General features: G+C 39.0%; 1 long non-coding RNA gene across 1 annotated transcript; it reads left to right on the top strand.

The window, feature by feature from the left end:
• Positions 1-12,365: 12,365 nt before the first annotated feature.
• LOC141518584 (uncharacterized) lies at positions 12,366-17,641 on the top strand. The gene is made up of 3 exons (XR_012477231.1): positions 12,366-12,395; positions 16,686-16,764; positions 17,496-17,641. It is a non-coding gene; the product is annotated as an uncharacterized LOC141518584 (long non-coding RNA).
• The last annotated feature ends 592 nt before the right edge of the window (positions 17,642-18,233 follow it).

Raw genomic sequence — 18,233 nt, 5'->3', positions numbered from 1 at the left:
TCTAAGATTCTTTCTACACTATCACTTGGCCTCACTTTATATAAACTTAAACATAAAAATTTTGACGAAAATTATTCTACTTTCCCTCCAAACAAACATCATTTTTGTAGGCAAAATGATCTCTTTACATCATTCAATTAGTCTTTACATTCTGCTGCACATTCTCTAAATATGATTGGTAATACCTAATTAACTTCTGAGCATCTGTGATGTAGTAGTTTAGGAAATTTAGACAGAATATTCAGTTGGGAGACTCCTTCCTTCACTAGCTGTATGATTTCAGAAAATTCACTTACTATCTCAGGAAGGGTCTATAAAATGAAGTTGAGCTAACCCTGACCCTAACCCTTTAGAGTTGGACTCTATGGTCCTTTCCAGTACCAATTCTAACACTTGTCTCTATTAAAAAGCATCCAGTTAATTGATTATTTAATGAATTACATAGTTTTAAGAATAAACATTTCTGGGTTCATTTAAATGCATGTAATATAATGTTGGGGAGTCTGCTAAATTTGAACCATATAAAATATTGCAATGGACCACAGGCAGTTTCATTGGTTTAAAGAATATATTTTGGAATAAAAATATAAAGATGAATAGATACAATAGAAATAAGATAAAACATTCACTTATTTATTTTATTTATTTAAGGCAATGGAATTAGGTGACTTGCCCAAGATCATACAGTTAGACAATTATTAAGTATCTGAGTTCAAATTTGAACTCAGGTCCTCCTAACTCCAGGGCTGGTGCTCTATACACTGTACAACCTAGCTGCCCAGTGTTCACTTTTTTTTTTTTAGGTTTTTGCAAGACAATGGGGTTAAGTGGCTTGCTCAAGGCCACATGGCTAGGTAATTATTAAGTGTCTGAGATCGGATTTGAACCCAGGTACTCCTGACTCCAGGGCTGGTGCTTTATCCACTGTGCCACCTAGCTGCCCCAAGTGTTCACTTATTTTTAAAAATTATTTTTTTTGATACCTTTTGTTTTATGTGACAAAAATTTTCCCCAGTATCTTGCCCTTTCTTCCTTTTAAGAGAACCATTCCATACAAATTTTTTTTAAGAAAAAAGAAAAAAAATTCATCAAAGTCTCTCAACATACTGAAAAAATGTGGACCCATGGATCCTCCACCTCTACAAAGAAATGGGGTGGGAATGCCATAATCTCATCCTTCACTCCTGTCACACCTGATGAAGTGACCTTATTCCATATCAAGATAAACCTCACTACCTTCTCAAGTTACCCATCTCCTCTGTTCATCACCATTCTTTTACTTATTTTCAGTCTCTCCCTGTCTACTGGCTTATTTTCTACTGCCTACAAATATGCCCACGATCCCCTATCCTAAAATAAACAAAAAAATCAACTGGGCACTTGATTCTTCTGTCCCTGAAAAATTATAGACCAATTTATTTTTTGGCTTTTGTAGCTAACCCCTTTGGAAAACATATCTGCAATAGTTGCCTCCACTCCCTCTCCTCTTTTTTTTTTTTTTAGGTTCTTGCAAGGCAAATGGGGTTAAGTGGCTTGCCCAAGGCCACATAGCTAGGTAATTATTAAGTGTCTGAGACCCAATTTGAACCCAGGTACTCCTGACTCCAGGGCCAGTGCTTTATCCACTGCACCACCTAGCCACCCTTTCACACTCTTCTTAATCTCTTATTTCTACTCAGTTTTCTTTCTTTGAAGTCACAATGATCTCTTAATTGCCAAATCCAAGGACCTCTTCTCAGTCCTCTTGCTCTTCAACTTCTCTATAGCCTTTGACCACCCTGTCCTCCTTGATCTTCTCTTTTCCCTAGGTTTTTAGAATACCTGGTTTTCCTACTACCTATTGGACCACTCTTTCTGTCTCCTTCCCTGGATCCTCTTCCAGATCACATAGGTATCTCACAAAGTTCTGTGCTGGCCATACTACTTGGTGGATTACCTGGTGATCTCATTATATGATTTAATTACCATTATTATGTTAGTAATTCTCAAATCTACCTTTCTTACCCCAAGTCTCTCTGCCTACCTGCAATCTTGTTCTTTCAGACATCTTTAACTGGATGTCCACTAGACATCTTAACCTTAATATGTCCAATACTGAACTCACTGCCTTTCTCCCTTACCACTTTATCCCATTGTCTCATCTATCTACACTCCAGGTCCTTCTGCTCTGCACTCCCCCTTTTATTTCCCAATTACATGTACATTTTTTTAACAGCCATTTTATAAAAAAATTGAATTCCTAATTCCTTTCCTTCCTCCCACTCTTCCCTTTTCCTTGAAAAGACAAGCAATTTGATATCCATTATACAAGTGAAGTCATGAAAAATATTTCCATATTAAATTGCAGGTTTCTGTGGAATTACAATAGCATTGTGATTGCAGCAGGGGGAGCTCAGGCATTGCTTCTTTAATGAAAACTTCTTTTTTGCCTTAATCAAGCCAAGAAACAAAGGGATCAATATTCTATAGTAATGGAGGAGTGAATCCCAAGGGTATAGAGGAGTGGAACTCATAGCACATTAAAGAGCTTCAAGGGCTGTTGTGTGGCTCAAAGGGAGCCAGGATAACCTTCTCTAGCTCCTCTTCCCACCCCTCTCCAAGGGAGATTTCATTTCTGCCCAGATGGAAGCTGGAGGTTGGGGCCAGAGGCAGCTTTTCTCTCTCTAAGGTGGAAAGTGACAGTGACTTCATCTTTGAGTTGCAAAGAAGATTCAAGCTTGATGGGTTCCCCTTGGAATGACTCTGAAGACTCCCAAAAGGAGGACTGGCTGATGTTGGAGGTCTCCAGTTTCTCAACAACTCTGCCCCATCCTCACAGAGGGAAGGGCTTCATCTCCATCAAAAAAGAGAGAAAACTCATGCGTTTGGGAACAGACCTTGAGTGTTAGGAATGCTGGTGGTTTGTTGCTTTGGGAAAGATGGAGAACAAGGGTGGGGCACCTCCAGCCCAAGGGGCCATATTGGTGTGATGTTGCCCAGGCAACCTCAGGAAAGGGGAAGGGTGGTGACAGAAGGGAGGAGAACTCAAAATTCAATAAGTCTGGCAGCTTTTTAGGGGTGAATTAAATAAAGGTTTGACCTAATATAACCCTCAAATGATGTTATGCATATCCAAATGGCCACTGACAGAAAAAAGAATCCCCACCCTTGATATAGAACATAGAATTTAAAATCTTAGAGATCCAAGAGATCATCTAGGTTAGATTCTTTGTTTTCAAATGAAAACTATGAGATCCAAATGAGGAAGTAACTTGTCTAGTGTTATATATTGAGCTATCAAGTGCAGGTAGACCTGTGACCCTAGGAATTCAAATTATCAATCATCACTGCCAGCACTATCGTCATCATCATCTTGTTCTCATCTTCCCCCTTCCCCCAGAGTCCAGATAGAAATGGTCCAAGGAAAAAATGCAACTTGTTATTAAACATTTTTATTTAAGTTCTATGAATTAGGGGGCAGCTAGGTGGCGCAGTGGATAGAGTACTGGCCCTGGAGTCAGGAGTGCCTGGGTTCAAATCTGATCTCAGACACTTAATAATTACCTAGCTGTGTGGCCTTGGGCAGGCCACTTAACCCCATTTGCCTTGCAAAAACTTAAAAAAAAGTTCTATGAATTATTTTGCAAGTGGCTAAAATGAATGATTTCTATAATTGAACAAATTATTATGATGTAAGTTCATTTTCTGAAAGCATCTTTGGAAAAACTCCAGTAGTTCATGATACAATGAAAATGATTTATACTTTATTCTCATCCCACATTTTTTTGATTTCTTTTTTTGGCAAATAGCCAATGTTTAATAAATATTTGTTAACTGATTGAATGACTGTTGTCTGGGTAGGAAGACACTAAATGTTGACTACCATAGGAAGCCTCAGATGAACCAAATAGATACTACAAGAATGAGATATGACAATGGATGAGTCCCTTAGTTGGGGGCAATGGTGCAGAAATCCCAGTTGTCAGAGCAGTTAATCAGTTTCAAATGAATTTCATATATCTCAGAGAAGACCATAGACTCAGGGTTTTTGGATTATCATTGAAGGGATGTCATGTAGAAGGAGGATTAGACTTGTTTTAGTTGGTCCTAGGAGGGAGAATAAGGAACAATCACTAGAAGTTGCCAAGAAGCAAATTAATATAAAGAAAAACTCCTTAATTATTAGAGTCACTGAAAAGAAGGAATTGTTTTGAAAAAGAGTTCCCCTTTACTAGAGGTGTTCTAGGGAAGGCCACTGACTACTTTCTAGCTATGTTATAAGAGACTGAGAAATAGAAGGAACTTTCGAGCTTGTATGTTTTAGCCTCCTTCATTGTCCAGTGTTATACATAGAGCTATCAAGCATGGACAGACCTGAGGAATGAGACCAGAGATGAGAAAACCAAGGTCAAGTGATTTGCCCAAGGTTATAAAAGGTTAGAAAAAGACAGATTTGTGATGTGAACCCAGATGATCTGACATCAAATCTGGGACTTTGTCTGCTACTTTGTCCTGCTTCCTTATAGAGGAAATTTTTATTCATGTAATGAGATTCAATTTAATTCAATGAAATAATTGCTAAAGTACTTATGTGCAAGAAACTGTGTTAGTTGCTGGTGATAACAACAATAACTAACAAAAACAGTAGAAAAATTTCCTGGCCTAAAGGAGTTTATATACTACTGAAGGAATGCAAGAAAATTTGAGGGGGATCAGGAAAGGTAGCACTCATGGGTTCCATGAACTGATCCATGAAGGATGCTGAAGGAAATGTGTTTCAACAGAAGCTGAAAGGAATGCATTTCAGGCAGAGGAGACCATGGCAAGACACTGATTCTGAGAATGGAGTGCCAAATTCAGGAAACAGCGACTAGGCCAATTGGACCAAAACATAGTGTAGCTAGAAGAGCATAAAAGGAAATAAATCTGGAAAAGTAGGTTGGAGCCAAGACAAAGTAATGGGCTTTAAATGTCAACTTAAGGAATTTGTATTTTATGCTAGAGGCAACACTGCTTCGGTAGGACTGTTGAAGAGTCTCAAGTGGAGGAGTGACATGGTAAGACTATGCTTTAAGATTATTCTGACAGTTTGTAGGTTTTCATGGCACTACTCTCTCTCCTGCTTCACATCCTACTTGTCTGACACCTTCTCAGTCTCCTTTCTTGGATCAACATCCATGAAACTCAAACTCAAACTCTGTCATGAGCCCTCTTCTCTATACCTTCTTACTTGGCAACTTCATCTGCTTCTATTGATTTAATTATCAATCTCTTACCAGAATATTCCCTGATGTATATAGACAGCCTTAGTCTTTCTTCTGAGTTCCAGTCTATATTATCTTCTGCCTATCGGATGTTTCAAACTGGATGTGCTGTAGCAATATTAAATTTATTTCATCGACCACAAAATGCATTATCTTTACTCCCAAAATCATCCCTATTAGAATTCCAGTTTTGTTGTTTGGTATTGCAGCACCCTTATACTTAGCACATTTTCAACTTTGATGTCATCTTTGCTTCCTTCTCACCCAACATATTCATTCTGTTGGCAAATCTGTCTATTCTATCTCCATGATATCTCTTATATCCTTTTCCTCTCTACTCACAAAATAGTGTTGATTGTCCTTCAACCTCAAAGAGAACCATGACAACAGGGAGGTGATGCCATGACAAGCGCCTGAATTGGATTTGAGTGAGGTGGGGTTGTGCTCAGTTCACCAGCCTCACTTTTTCCTCCAGAGTCTTCTGGGTCCAGTGGCCAGAAATGAATCAGGACAACTGGAGATAGTTCTGGATGTGAGGCAATCAGGGTCAAGGGACTTTCCCAAGGTCACACAGCTAGTATTAAATATCTGAGACCATATTCGAACTTCCATCCTCCTGACTCCAAAACCAGTGCTCTATCCTGCACCATTTAGCTTCCCTGATGGGAAAGTAGGCAAATGGGCAATAGTTATTGCTGTCCTTTCAGTCTCCTTTTAGTGGTCTGATCAGAGAAACACAGGTGGAAATATCAGTTAATTGTTTAATCAATAGATGTTTATTAAACACTTCTTGTATCCAATCTCCATTACCTCCTTACTCCTGAAGTCATGACTTTTTAAATATAGCTGAGGATACCAACTATTGTGACTTCTATCTCATGCAGGGGCAGCTAGATGGCCCAGTAGATAGAGCACTGGCCTTGGAATCAGGAGGATGAGAGTTTGCATTCATACTTGACACTTACAAGTTGTGTGACCTTGGGCAAATCACTTAACCCTGATTGCCTTACATTCAGGGTCATCTCCAGGTGTCTTGATCCATATCTGGCCATTGAACCCAAGTGACTCTGGAGGAGAAAGTGAGACTGGTGACTCAGCATCCCCCACTCAAATCTAATTCATATGCTTGTCATGGCATCACCACCCCTGGATGATACAAAGAAGAAACATCAAGATCATCATCATCATCACACAATACCAAACAATGCTAAACTGGATCATTATCTCCTCTTGTCTAGACTTGCTCAAGATCACACAAAGCTAGTATGTGTTAAGTATCTGAGCCTGGATTTGAACTTCTGTCCTCTTGACTCCAAGGCCAGCGCTCTATCCACTATGCCACCTAGCTGCCCATATTACCTTATTTACCTGTCTACTTCACGTCTTTGTGCTTTAACTTTGGTTATTCCGAATGCCTGGAATTTGCTCCCTTTTTACCACTACCTTTTGTAATTCCTTATTTTCTTCAATATTCAACTTAAATATATTCAGATTGTTTTTCCTGTCAGTATAAAAGCTTTTTTCCTCATTTGTCTCATTTATTTTATTTATTTTCACATTACTTCAATAGTCTTGTTGTAAAAGTAAATATAATCCTCCCTCCCACACAAAGAAAAATCTCATGAAAAATATAGTGAGAGGAAAAAAGTGTACTTCAGTCTGTGTTCAGATACCATCAGCTCTGTCACTGATGTTGCTTCAGTATCTTTTCCCACAGTTGCTATTCCTAGCTGTACTTCCTTCCATCCCATTCCTCCCATTCCCATTCTATTTTTTTCTCTCTCCTTTCACCCTCTCTGCATCTGACTACCTCTCCCAGGATCTTCCCTCTCATCTGTCATTTCATTGTGCCTCCCTTTCTCCCATTCCTTTTTTCTCTCTCTTTTTCCTCTAGGGTAGGATAGATTTCTATACCTTACTGGCTGTGTTTAATATTTCCAATCTGAACCTCTTCTGATGAGAATGAAGCTCACACATTCCCCCTTTACCTTCCCTCCTTCCACTACATTGCAAAATCTCTTTCTTACTTCTTTTACATAAAATGTCTTAGCCCATTCTATCTTTTCTTTCTCTTTCTCCCAGGATATATATATATGTATATATATATATATATATATATATATATATATATATATACATATATATATATTATATTATCCCTTCATATTCAGCTCCCTCCTGTGCTTTTTTATATATACTTCTTCTAAATGCTCTAATAAATGAGAAGGTTTATATGAATTATTAGTATCATCTTCCCATGCAGGAATACATGCAGTTCAGCATCATTAAATCCCTCATAATTTGCCCTTCCCATACATATTCTCTATGCTTCACCTAAGTCCCGTATTTGATCAAACTTTCTGTTCAAATCTGGTTGTTTCATCAGGAAAGTTTGAAAGTTCTTTATTTTATTGAGTGCCCAACTTTTCCCCTGAAAGAAGATGTTTAGTTTTGTTAGGTAGTTGATTCTTGGCTACAATCCAAGCTCTTTTGCCTTCCAGAATATTCTAGGCCCTAAAAGCCCTTAATGTAGAAGCTGCTAAATCCTGTATTAATCTGATTATAGCTTCACAATATTTTTATGGTTTCTTTCTGACTGCTTGTAATATTTTTTTCCTTGATTAGGAGTTCCAGAACCTGGCTATAATAGTCCTGGGAGTCTTCATTTTGGATCTCTTTCAGGAGGTGATTGGTGGATTCCCTCACTTTCTATTTTACCCTCTGCTTCTAGGATATCAGGGAAATTTTTTTCTTTGATTTTTGCAAGGCAATAGGGTTAACTGACTTGCCCAAGGTCATACACCTAGGTAATTTTTGAGTGTCTGAGGTCAGATTTGAACTTAGGTCCTTCTGACTCCAGGGTTGGTACTCTAAACACTGTTCTACCTAGCTCCCTCATATCAGGGCAATTTTCCTGGAGGATAACTTGGAAAATGAAGTCTAGGCTCTTTTCCTGGTCATGACTTTCAGGTAGCCCAATAATTTTTAAATTATCTCTTTTGGATCTGTTCTCCAGGTTGGTTGTTTTTTCAATGAGATATTTCACATTTTCTTCTAATTTTTAATTCTTTGGTTATTTTTTTCTTGATTTCTCACAAAGTCATCAGCTTCCCTTAGCTCCATTATACATTTGAAGTATTTATTCTCTTCAGAGAGTTTTTTTATCTCCTTTTCCGTTTGGCCAATTCTGTTTTTTTAAGATGTTATTTTCTTAGTATTTTTTGGTATCTTCTTCACCAAGCTACTGACTTGGTTTTCATGATTTTCCTGCATCACTCTCATTTTTTCTTCCAAATTTTTCCTCTACCTCCCTTACTTGATTTTCAAAATATTTTCTGAACTCTTCCATGGCCTGAGACCAATTTCTGTTTTTCTTGGATGCTTTGGCTATAGAAGCTTTGACTTTATCATCTTCTGAGTGTGTATTTTGATCCTCCATGGGACAAAGTAATTAACTATGATCAGATTCTTTTTCTTCTCTTGTTTATTCATTTCCCCAACCTATGACTTGATTTTAACTCTGTTAAGGTGAGGCTTTGTTTCCAATGTGGAGGATATACTTTTCCAAGCTTTTGAGCATTTGTGCAACTACTTTTAGGGATTTCCCTCCCCCTACTTCCACCACTAGGGACCTCAGTTCCTTCAAGGTTCATGAACAGCTCTGACTGTTCTTTTGCTCATTCTCTGGTCTGTGTATGACCACAAGCACTCCCCTTTGGCAGGAGCGAGAAGGGTCCCTACTCTGCTATGGCAATAGGGGACCCTAGGCAGTGACCTGGATCTGAGAATGAACAAAGCAACAGAGTCCTTTCCCAGGGATAGCAAAGAGATCTGTGCAGTCTCCCCTGGCCCCCCTTAGCATTGGTGGGTTGGTTCTGGTTCCCCTGGCTGGTGTTGATCTGAGGCCAGTGCTGGCCTGGGCTTTGTGCTCACTATGGCACTGCAGCATTTTCCCACTAACCCTCTACATTCTTCATGGCAATTCCTGGACTCAGAGGTCTGGAAACCACCTGGCTGCCACAGACCCAGATGCACCCAGGGACCCAGGGACCCAGGTGCCCTGTGGGTTGTCCCTGGAAGGCTGGATCTAGTTTGCTCTGGCAGCTGAAGCAGCCCAGGCTGTGCTACTGCCCTTTCCAACCTCAGTGGAACAGACCCTTCCTGTGGATATTCCAAGTTGTCTTAGGCTGGAAAATTGTTTCACTCAGTCTTTCTGTGGGTTTTTCCACTTTAGAATTTGGTTAATCATAATTTAAAGGCATTTGGAGTGGTCTGGAGGAGAGATGCTGGGATTTTCTGCCTCCACTCTGCCATCCTGGTGCCACCCCTCATTTTCTGCTGTTGAGTCAGGACCAGAGGACAGAGGGAGGAGACAATAAAATTCCTTTCTCTTGTTGTTCCCAGGTCTGGAAATCTAAAGGAGAGAAAGTTCATACAAAAAGAAGTCCAAGCCATTTCACAGATTATTTTATAGATTGTTTGAGAAGGTCAGTTCTTCCAACAGAAGTGTATCTCTCAATTCTTAGTTGTGAGTCATCTTGGTATCCCTGTTTACTGGCCACCAATTAAAGGGGTTTTTCAACAAGGCGACAGGGAATATGCCTATCATTCATTCAATCAATAAGCATTTCTTAAGCACCATGCCCTAGGAATATAAAAGCAAAAATGAAACAATCCCAGACCATATTCTATTACGGGAGTTATGTAAACATATCAATTCATATAAGGACATTTATTAAGTAAATGCTAAGTAATTTGGGAAGAAGATACTAGCAGCTGGTCAGATAAGGAAGGGTCTCATGTAGAAGGTAGTATTTGAAATGATTTTGGAAGGAAACTTTCTAAAAAAGCAGAAATAAAGAGGGATATTCTAGGTATGGTCTATGTAAAACATGGAAATAAGATATGGAGTGTTATGTTTGAGAAGCAGCATGTTGTTCAATTTGGCTGAACTAAAGAGCTTTTGAGGAGGAGTCATGTGTGATTAAACTAGAAAGGGACATCAGAAGTAAGTTATGATGGTTGGCAGAAGAGGACAACAATGATCCTCTAGGGAAAAGCTGAGATGAGCTTCCCCCTTTAGGTTGAATAGGCAGGAGAAAACACTGAGCCATATCTGATGGATGTTGGGAAGAACTGCAGACTGAAAAATGTGAGTTGCTACCTAGTCAGAAGAACTCCCCTGATCACCTTGAAGAGAATCAAGGGCACTCTTAGTCCTTCCCATTATAGTCTGAATGTTACTGAAACCATCCTGCCTACTGGGGGTGGGGGTGGGGGAGAGCTGCTAAGGAGTTTTGATATGAGTCTATTTGGTTTCCCTCACTAAACTTGTTTATTCTCTCAGCTTTGTGAGTTTGTTTACTTGGATGAGAAGACTATTCTCCTGAGGCTGTTCGTGGGGAGATGTTGGATATTGAAGTTCTCCAATTATCTAGAAAAGCAATGAACTAGAGAAGTGAGATTTTACTCCCCCCCTAAGAATTCCTAAGCCATCATGGGAGAAGAGAGCCCCCAAAGCAAGAGTTATATTGATTGGAAAAGATGATAGGAACTTTAGAGATTGTGGAGTCTATCTTCTTTTTGTCTTCCTCATCTTCCTCCAGTAATGGGGAATTCAGTCCATTCCACTTTTAGATAGCTCTAGTTATCAAGATAATTTTCCATATATGTAGTAAAAAATCTGTTTTTGCAACTATTATCCATTGTTTCTAGGTAGTTCTTTCCTTTGGGCTCAAGAAGAATACCTACTTCTTTTTTTTAGATGGCAGTCATCTAGAAACTTAAGGTCAGTGATAGTAAACTCAATAAATCTTCTCTTAGTGATAAATACCCCTAGTTTTTTTTATTTGATTTCTGCCTAGCCCTGATGGTTTCTGGAGAGAGGGAATAAACCCCTGTAATGTGACAGGCACATTGCTCTGATAATCACAAAAATAACTCATTTAATCTTTTTTTTTTTTAGAAATTTATTTAAGGCAATGGGGTTAAGTGACTTGCCCAAGGTCACACAGCTAGGGAATTATTAAGTGTCTGAGGCTGTATTTGAACTCAGGTCCTCCCAACTTCAGGGTTGGTGCTCTATCCACTGTGCCACTTAGCTGCCCCTCATTTAATCTTCATAACAATCCTAGGAGGGTACTATTCTTATCCCCATTTTACAGTTAAGGAAACTGGGGCAAGCAAGTTAAATGGTCACACAATTGGTCGGTCTCTGAGTCTGGATTTGAACTCAGGCCTTTCCAGCTTCAGGCCAGACACTCTATAGAGTCACCTACAAGTCTATATTAAGGGAACTAGTTACTCTCTCTGGCTCCCACTGTCTCATGTGGATAGTGCCATTCTTTCCTGGCTTTCTCTGTGGATGTGGTTCACAGTCAGATGATGAACATATTGGTGAACTTGCCCCCCCCCATAAAGAAAATTTCTCCTAACTGAAAGAGTTAACATTAAAGGCTTGAATTTCCCTATTCTGCCTGCAATTTGGCATGACCCCTTTACTATGGACCTCAGTCTAGTAGGCTAGCCCTCCATTATTAAGGGCTTCATAGAGTCACAGAATCTCACACTTGGCAGGAAAATTAAGGAAAAAGCATTGCATTTAGTTTAAAGATTTGGACTTCAATGACATCTCTGTTACTTCCTAGCAACATGACCTCGGACAAGTCCTTTCTAACACTAACACTAGTGACTCTATTAAGTAGTTATTCAGCCTAAGCCCTGATCTGATGGTCTCTCACCCATGCATATTTTTTTCCTTTTGCCAACCCTTGACCATATCCATTTATAAACTTTCTATTCTTGATACTGTAAACTCTTGTATTCCTTTCTCACTCCATAATAACTTCCTATGACTAGACTCTTCCCAAAAAGTTATTAATTTTTTTTACCAGTGTCATTTCCTCTGTTCTTAACTGGGAAGTGTAATTGTAGAATACATGTCTCTGTTTTACAGATGAGAAATCTGAGTCATGAAAGGGTAAGGATTTGGTTTCATGAAAGGATTTTGTTTCATGAAAGGATTTGGTTTCAAATTCATGATTTTAGAATGTAGAACATTGAATGTTGGAGCTGGAAGGGGTCTTAGAATCATAGAACATAGAAGTCATAATTGGAAGAATCTTATAATCAAAGACCATCGAATTCTGGAAGGTATCTTAGAGATCATCCATTTTGGACCTAAAATTCAAAAGACACTCTCAGAGGCTACAGAACAGTGGTTGATTCCCTGAATGAATGCACATTAGTCAGTTTGAGAAAACTGAAGCCCTCTGGTTAGAGGAGGAACACACTGTCTCTTTCTGTTTCTGTCTGTGTTTGTGTGTGTATATCTATCTGTCCGTCTGTCTGTCTGTCTCTGTCTGTCTCTGTCTCTGTCTCTGTCTCTGTCTCTGTCTCTCTCTCTCTCTCTCTCTCTCTTTCTCTCTCCCTTTCTGTGTCTCCTTTCCTCCTTATTGTCCAGTTATTCAGATAAGAAAATCAAGGTTAAGAGAACATTAGCGGAATCTTCTCTTTTCTGGTGCTCTTTCTGTTAAATCACACTGCCTTTCTGGTGACCAAATACTTTTTAGAGATTATTTGATCCAATTTGCCTTCATTTTACAGACTGAGGCATAAATAGGCTAAGTGATTTGCTCAGGGTCTCATGGCTAGTATCTAGTGAGACAAGATTTGAACCCAACTCTTACTGATTCCAAGTTCAGTGGCTTATCCATTATGTCAAACTGCTTCTCAACTTCTGGAAAAGTAACTTACAAGGCCTATAATAGTTAACGTTTATATAGAACTTTAAGGCTTTCAAAGCCCTTTGTTTAAATTATCTTATTTGATCCTCAAAAACAACCCTGGAGAGGGGTTATTATCTTCCTTTTAATGATGAGGAAACTGAAGTTCTAAGGTTAATAACTTGCCCAAGATATCAAGTATCTGAAACCAGAATTCAATCTTCTAGTCTTCTTGACTCCTAGGTCTAGAGCATAACTGTCCTACACTAAGTAGAAAATGGAGATGCTGCCTTCCCAGAAAGGGCAGTGGCATTATGGACTGAGAGTTCTGAGAAAGAGACTGAAGGTTGGGGATACAATTATCCAGAGTCACTCACAGTCTGCCTAGTGAGTTTGGGACAGGGTTAGGGGCTAAGAACTGATAACTAGAATGAACAACCCTGGGGAACTTATGGATGAGATACCTATATTTCTCAGTATTCCTCTGAAAACTTTGAAAGGATGAAGAAGCACGGAGAAAGGAGTATAGGAATATCTATACATAGTACATTTCATTAGGGATGTACTTTTATGGTAACTTTTATTGATATTCAACATAAAGGTGATCTTTGTTCATCAAACTAAAATTAAAGCAACAAAATTTTTTTACCTTTAAATGTTATTTTTAAAATACAAGCAAAAAAGGAGACAAAAACAATTCATTTTTGAGAGAGGTTGTGCTTAGTACATGTCCATTCAAATGCACATATGTGCATGTGTGTGAGAACATACACACACACGGAGCATACCCTATTTGCCTGCCTATCAGTGCAGGGATCAAAATGAGAGGAAGGGAAGAGGAAGATGAATCATAAATTCAGTCTTAAGGTCGGATTTAACTTCAAAGACTGTCCAGAATAGCTCATATATTATTGGTAATCTTCTCTACAGTGTTTCTGACCTGTCTAAAGACCTAAAATAAGAAGGAAACCATTCCCTCTAAGGCAGCTCATTCCACTTTTGGGTACCTCCAGATTTTAGGAAGTTTTTGTTTTTGAGCCTAAATTTATTTTTTTGTAACTTCTCACTGCTCTTAGTTCTATTCTATGGGGTCACTTGAAACAAGTGTAATAACATCTATTTTATATTACATCTCTTCAAATATTTAAATACAGTTATAATGTCTTCCCTGAGATTTTTCTTTTACAGACTAAATTCTTTCAGCTGATTCCCAAATGGTATGTTCTTGAGGCCTTACTTAATCCTTGTGGGTTTCCTTTGGACACTCTCTAGTTTATCGTTGTTCTTTATTTTAGGGAAAGGGGGCTGTCCCTGTGAGACTTCAGCAATTGCTAAAGTTTCCAGAGACTAAAAACAAAGGTAAAGAGAAAGCCTTCCAATGAAAAATAAACATTTTTTTACCCTCATGAGGCAGTGCAGATAGATGGCGTCCTGGATAGAGCATGGGACTTGGGGTAAGGAAGACTCATCTCTCTGAGCTCAAATCTGGATTCAGACATTTATTACCTCTATGACCCTGGACAAGTCATTTAGTTGTTTGCCTCAACTGTAAAATGAGCTGGAGAAGGAAATGACAAACCAGTATCTTTGCTAAGAAAATCTCAAATGGAATTTATGAAAAGTTGAACATAACTAAAACAACTTAACAGCAACAACCCTAGTAAGAATGAGAGACAGAATACCTTAATTGCATATGAAAATAAATTTGGACAGAGAAAGAAGGTTTTCTGAACCCAAATCCAGAATTTGAACCCAGGTACTCCTGACTCCAGGGCCAGTGCTTTATCCACTACGCCACCTAGCCACCCCCATGGGTTTTATTTTAAGGGGTATTAGGGAAAGGCTTTGGAATCTGTTGATTTTATTAGTATAGGAGAATTCCAGGATGGAGAAACTCCCTTTACCAATACAAGTCAGCTCATTTTCTGCAACTCAAAGTCTTAAGGGGCTGCTGATATCTGAGAAATTAAGTGACTTGTCCAGGTTACACAGCTACGATGTGTCCCAGGTTAAACTTGAACTCAGCTCTCTCTGGACCTAAGGCCAAGTCTCTATTTACTGCATTCCCCATCAATATAGTGTTTTATGGTTTGTAAAGTATACATTATCCTCTTTGATCCTCGTACCAATCCAATGAAGTAGATGCTATCATCCCTATTTCAAAGATGACAAAACTGAAATTCAGAGATGGGTTGCCCCCAAATCCTATAATTCATAATTGTAGTTGCCAGAACTTATTTTGTTCTTCTGGACCATGCTGCCTTATAATGATGATAATCATCATGGGGGTAACTTACATTGACATACTACTTTGTTGTTTGCAAAGTATTTTGTGAAAAAAAAGTACTTTTATTCCCATTTCACTATTTTGGAGACTAAAATTTAGCATGGGGTATGAGGAGTGGTTGAATGTGGTGGTGGTGAAATAACTTGTCTATGGTCAGCCAACCCAACTGGGAAAGTGGCCAAATCCACACATAAACTCAGATTTTCTGTTACCAAGTTGAGTTTTCTATAATACAAAAGCTTGCTGGAATCTGAAATTGTCAACAAAAGGGATTGTAATGTGTTTCCAAGGTAGCAGGACCGGATGGTTACCAAGAACTCCCAGGACCATTTAAGAGTAGGATGTACTCCTATTATTGGTGTTACAGGTGTTGTGGTAAAAAATATCCATTAGGCATGTGGATTGAGAAAGAATTTAGATTTAGAAATAATCTGAAGTTGGTGGCTGAGTTAGCAAGGAATCCAAAAGTGTGAGTATGAAGGAAATAGAAGTGGAGTATGTGACAGGATGGAGAAGACTAGGAGCTTGGGAGTTTGTTCATAGGTGTACAATAGGAGAGGGTCCTGTGTATAGGAAAGCAAAAGAGAAATTAGGAGCGAGTAGAGTAAATGGTTTAAGTAAATTAGAGAAAGAGATACAATTTGAATTAAGATTGAGGTCTTTAGGCTATCTCTCTCTCTCTCTCTCTCTCTCTCTCTCTCTCTCTCTCTTTCTCTCTCTCTCTCTCTGTATGTATGTATATGGTGATGATGGAAGGAGAATTCTCATTTTGTGGTCTGGTGCCTCTTTCCTACACAGTAATGCCAATAATAGGGAGAGTTGTAATGAGAAAACCTGGTTCTATTCCTTATCTGGGAGGCATATTTCTAGCTCTACACAATGAAAGACAGAATGCCTGCAGGTGGAGGGGGTGGATATGTGCAACATTAAGTGAGAACAGCATTTATATAGAGAGCTCCCTGATAGGTTTGAAATGGGAAATGGTCTCTTACCCAGCAGGGGCCCTCTTTCCAATGGAGAAGATAAAATGCAACAATGAGGATCTAATGTTTTAATAGTCCAAATAAAAGTAAGAGGATTTTTTTTCTAACCTAAGGATTCCGTGTCATAGAACAACTGGAGGTGCATTGCTTATAAACTTCTCAAACTTTTTTTTCAATAATTTTAATGAAATTTATATATTACAGCTTTGAATAATCCATACAGAAAATATTTACTGCAGACCTGCTATGTACATAGAACCCCTTAAAAGAAATAAAATACAGTACAATATGGTTAAAGCTGGCCAAATGTCCTCAGACAGCCATCTCCTGACATCAGCTGACCCCTGGGGGGGGGGTGGCTTGTAGCTATTCTGAAGTTTACCTAGTAATAGGAACTACAGCTTAAGCTCAATAACATCTAACTTAATGTGCTTTTTCATTTTTAAAGATACTCCTATAGTTCTGTCAGATAGTGAAGAAGATGAAATTATTATTTTAGAACCAGGAGAAAATCCAAAGAAAACAAGGTAACTGATTATTTCTGATTTATTTCAGCAGTTATTCATGTTAATGCAAATGTGAACCCAACTCTTGATACTATATTTCAATATCAATACCTTCTGCAAATGTAAAACTTTAAAATGCATATTTAAGTAGCTAAATCTCACCTTAATCTCTGCAAATGGCCAAAGATCCTTCTTATACTGATTATAGTAAATTTCTTTTTATTTTTTTGTAAGGCAAACGGTGTTAAGTGGCTTGCCCAAGGCCACACAGCTAGGTAATTATTAAGTGTCTGAGGTCGAATTTGAACCCAGGTACTCCTGACTCCAGGGCCGGTGCTTTATCCACTAAGCCACCTAGCTGCCCCTATAGCAAATTTCTATGACCAAAGCACATGAAGGTTGGAGAAGGCAATTTTTAAGTTTTGCTAAGAAAATCCCTGGCCTGCCTTCTACTGGACAGTTCATTGTACCTGATAGCTTTAGATGGAAGGCACCACAGGCCTGTGGTCCTGACAAAAGATTTTTCATCATTATTCAAAGGGAAACAGGGCCTAGCAATTGCTTTTCCTTAATTAAGTATGAAAGTCTAATGGGACCCTGGCAACAGAAGTGAGCCCAGGCAGTGATTGGGTCCTGCTCTGTTGACAAGGAGCCTGGAAGGTACCAGGCTCCCCTCCCTGCAGAACCTGAGGGAACACCTAACTAAAGGAAATGTCTATTATCTCAGATGCTTTGATTTCATCTGCTTACAGGATACAGGCCAACTCCAAACAGGAAAAAGTCTCAAGTAAAAAAGCAATTAGAAAGAAAAAAAAAAGATGGCAGCTAACTAGAGCTTTCAAAGTACATTACTGGAAAATATTTGGGACTGTTGTTTATTTTTACATGTATTTTTTTCTTGATTTAAAATAAAAGCATCTAAAAAAGTGTCTCATGCACCTGGATTAATTTGAGAGGCTGAATCTATTAGTGCAGGCAGCTGTGAGACAGGTGCAGGGTCTATGGCCCTGGAGACCAACCCTGGGGCAGCTGGGCCACAGAATTATTTAATATCTTAAAATTTATTTCCTTTACCTGAAAAATGGGGCTTGTTTCTATCCCACATCAGATCCTAATTTGTTGTCAGGCCCTGGATCCTTCTAGTTACTAGCTCTACAATTCATAATTACTATCAAGGATCACTTGGAGTTTCCTCCCTTCCATTTTGAGTTTGGTCAACGTCACTAAGCCTAAACTTAGGCATGGATTGTGGATGCAGGCTTCCCCTGTCTGGAGCAGCCTGGGAGTCATGCCCTTCTGCCCATCAACAGCTCCTTCTGGTCCTTGGGAGTCCATGAGTGGCATGCATCATCAAGAAGAAGGGCTACATACAGTTTCTGGTTTAAAATCTCATTCTATTTGACACGGCAGGAGAGCTGTTTTGGCAGCACAGGCAATGGGCGAGATAGGGCACCCTGGCAGGGACCAGCAGTAAAAGGCCAATGGTTCCA

This window comes from Macrotis lagotis, chromosome 1, assembly GCF_037893015.1.
Source record: "Macrotis lagotis isolate mMagLag1 chromosome 1, bilby.v1.9.chrom.fasta, whole genome shotgun sequence".
NCBI classification, from domain to species: Eukaryota; Metazoa; Chordata; class Mammalia; order Peramelemorphia; family Peramelidae; genus Macrotis; species Macrotis lagotis.
The sequence above is the reverse complement of the archived record's forward strand: the minus strand, read 5'-3'. Positions and strand labels throughout refer to the sequence as shown.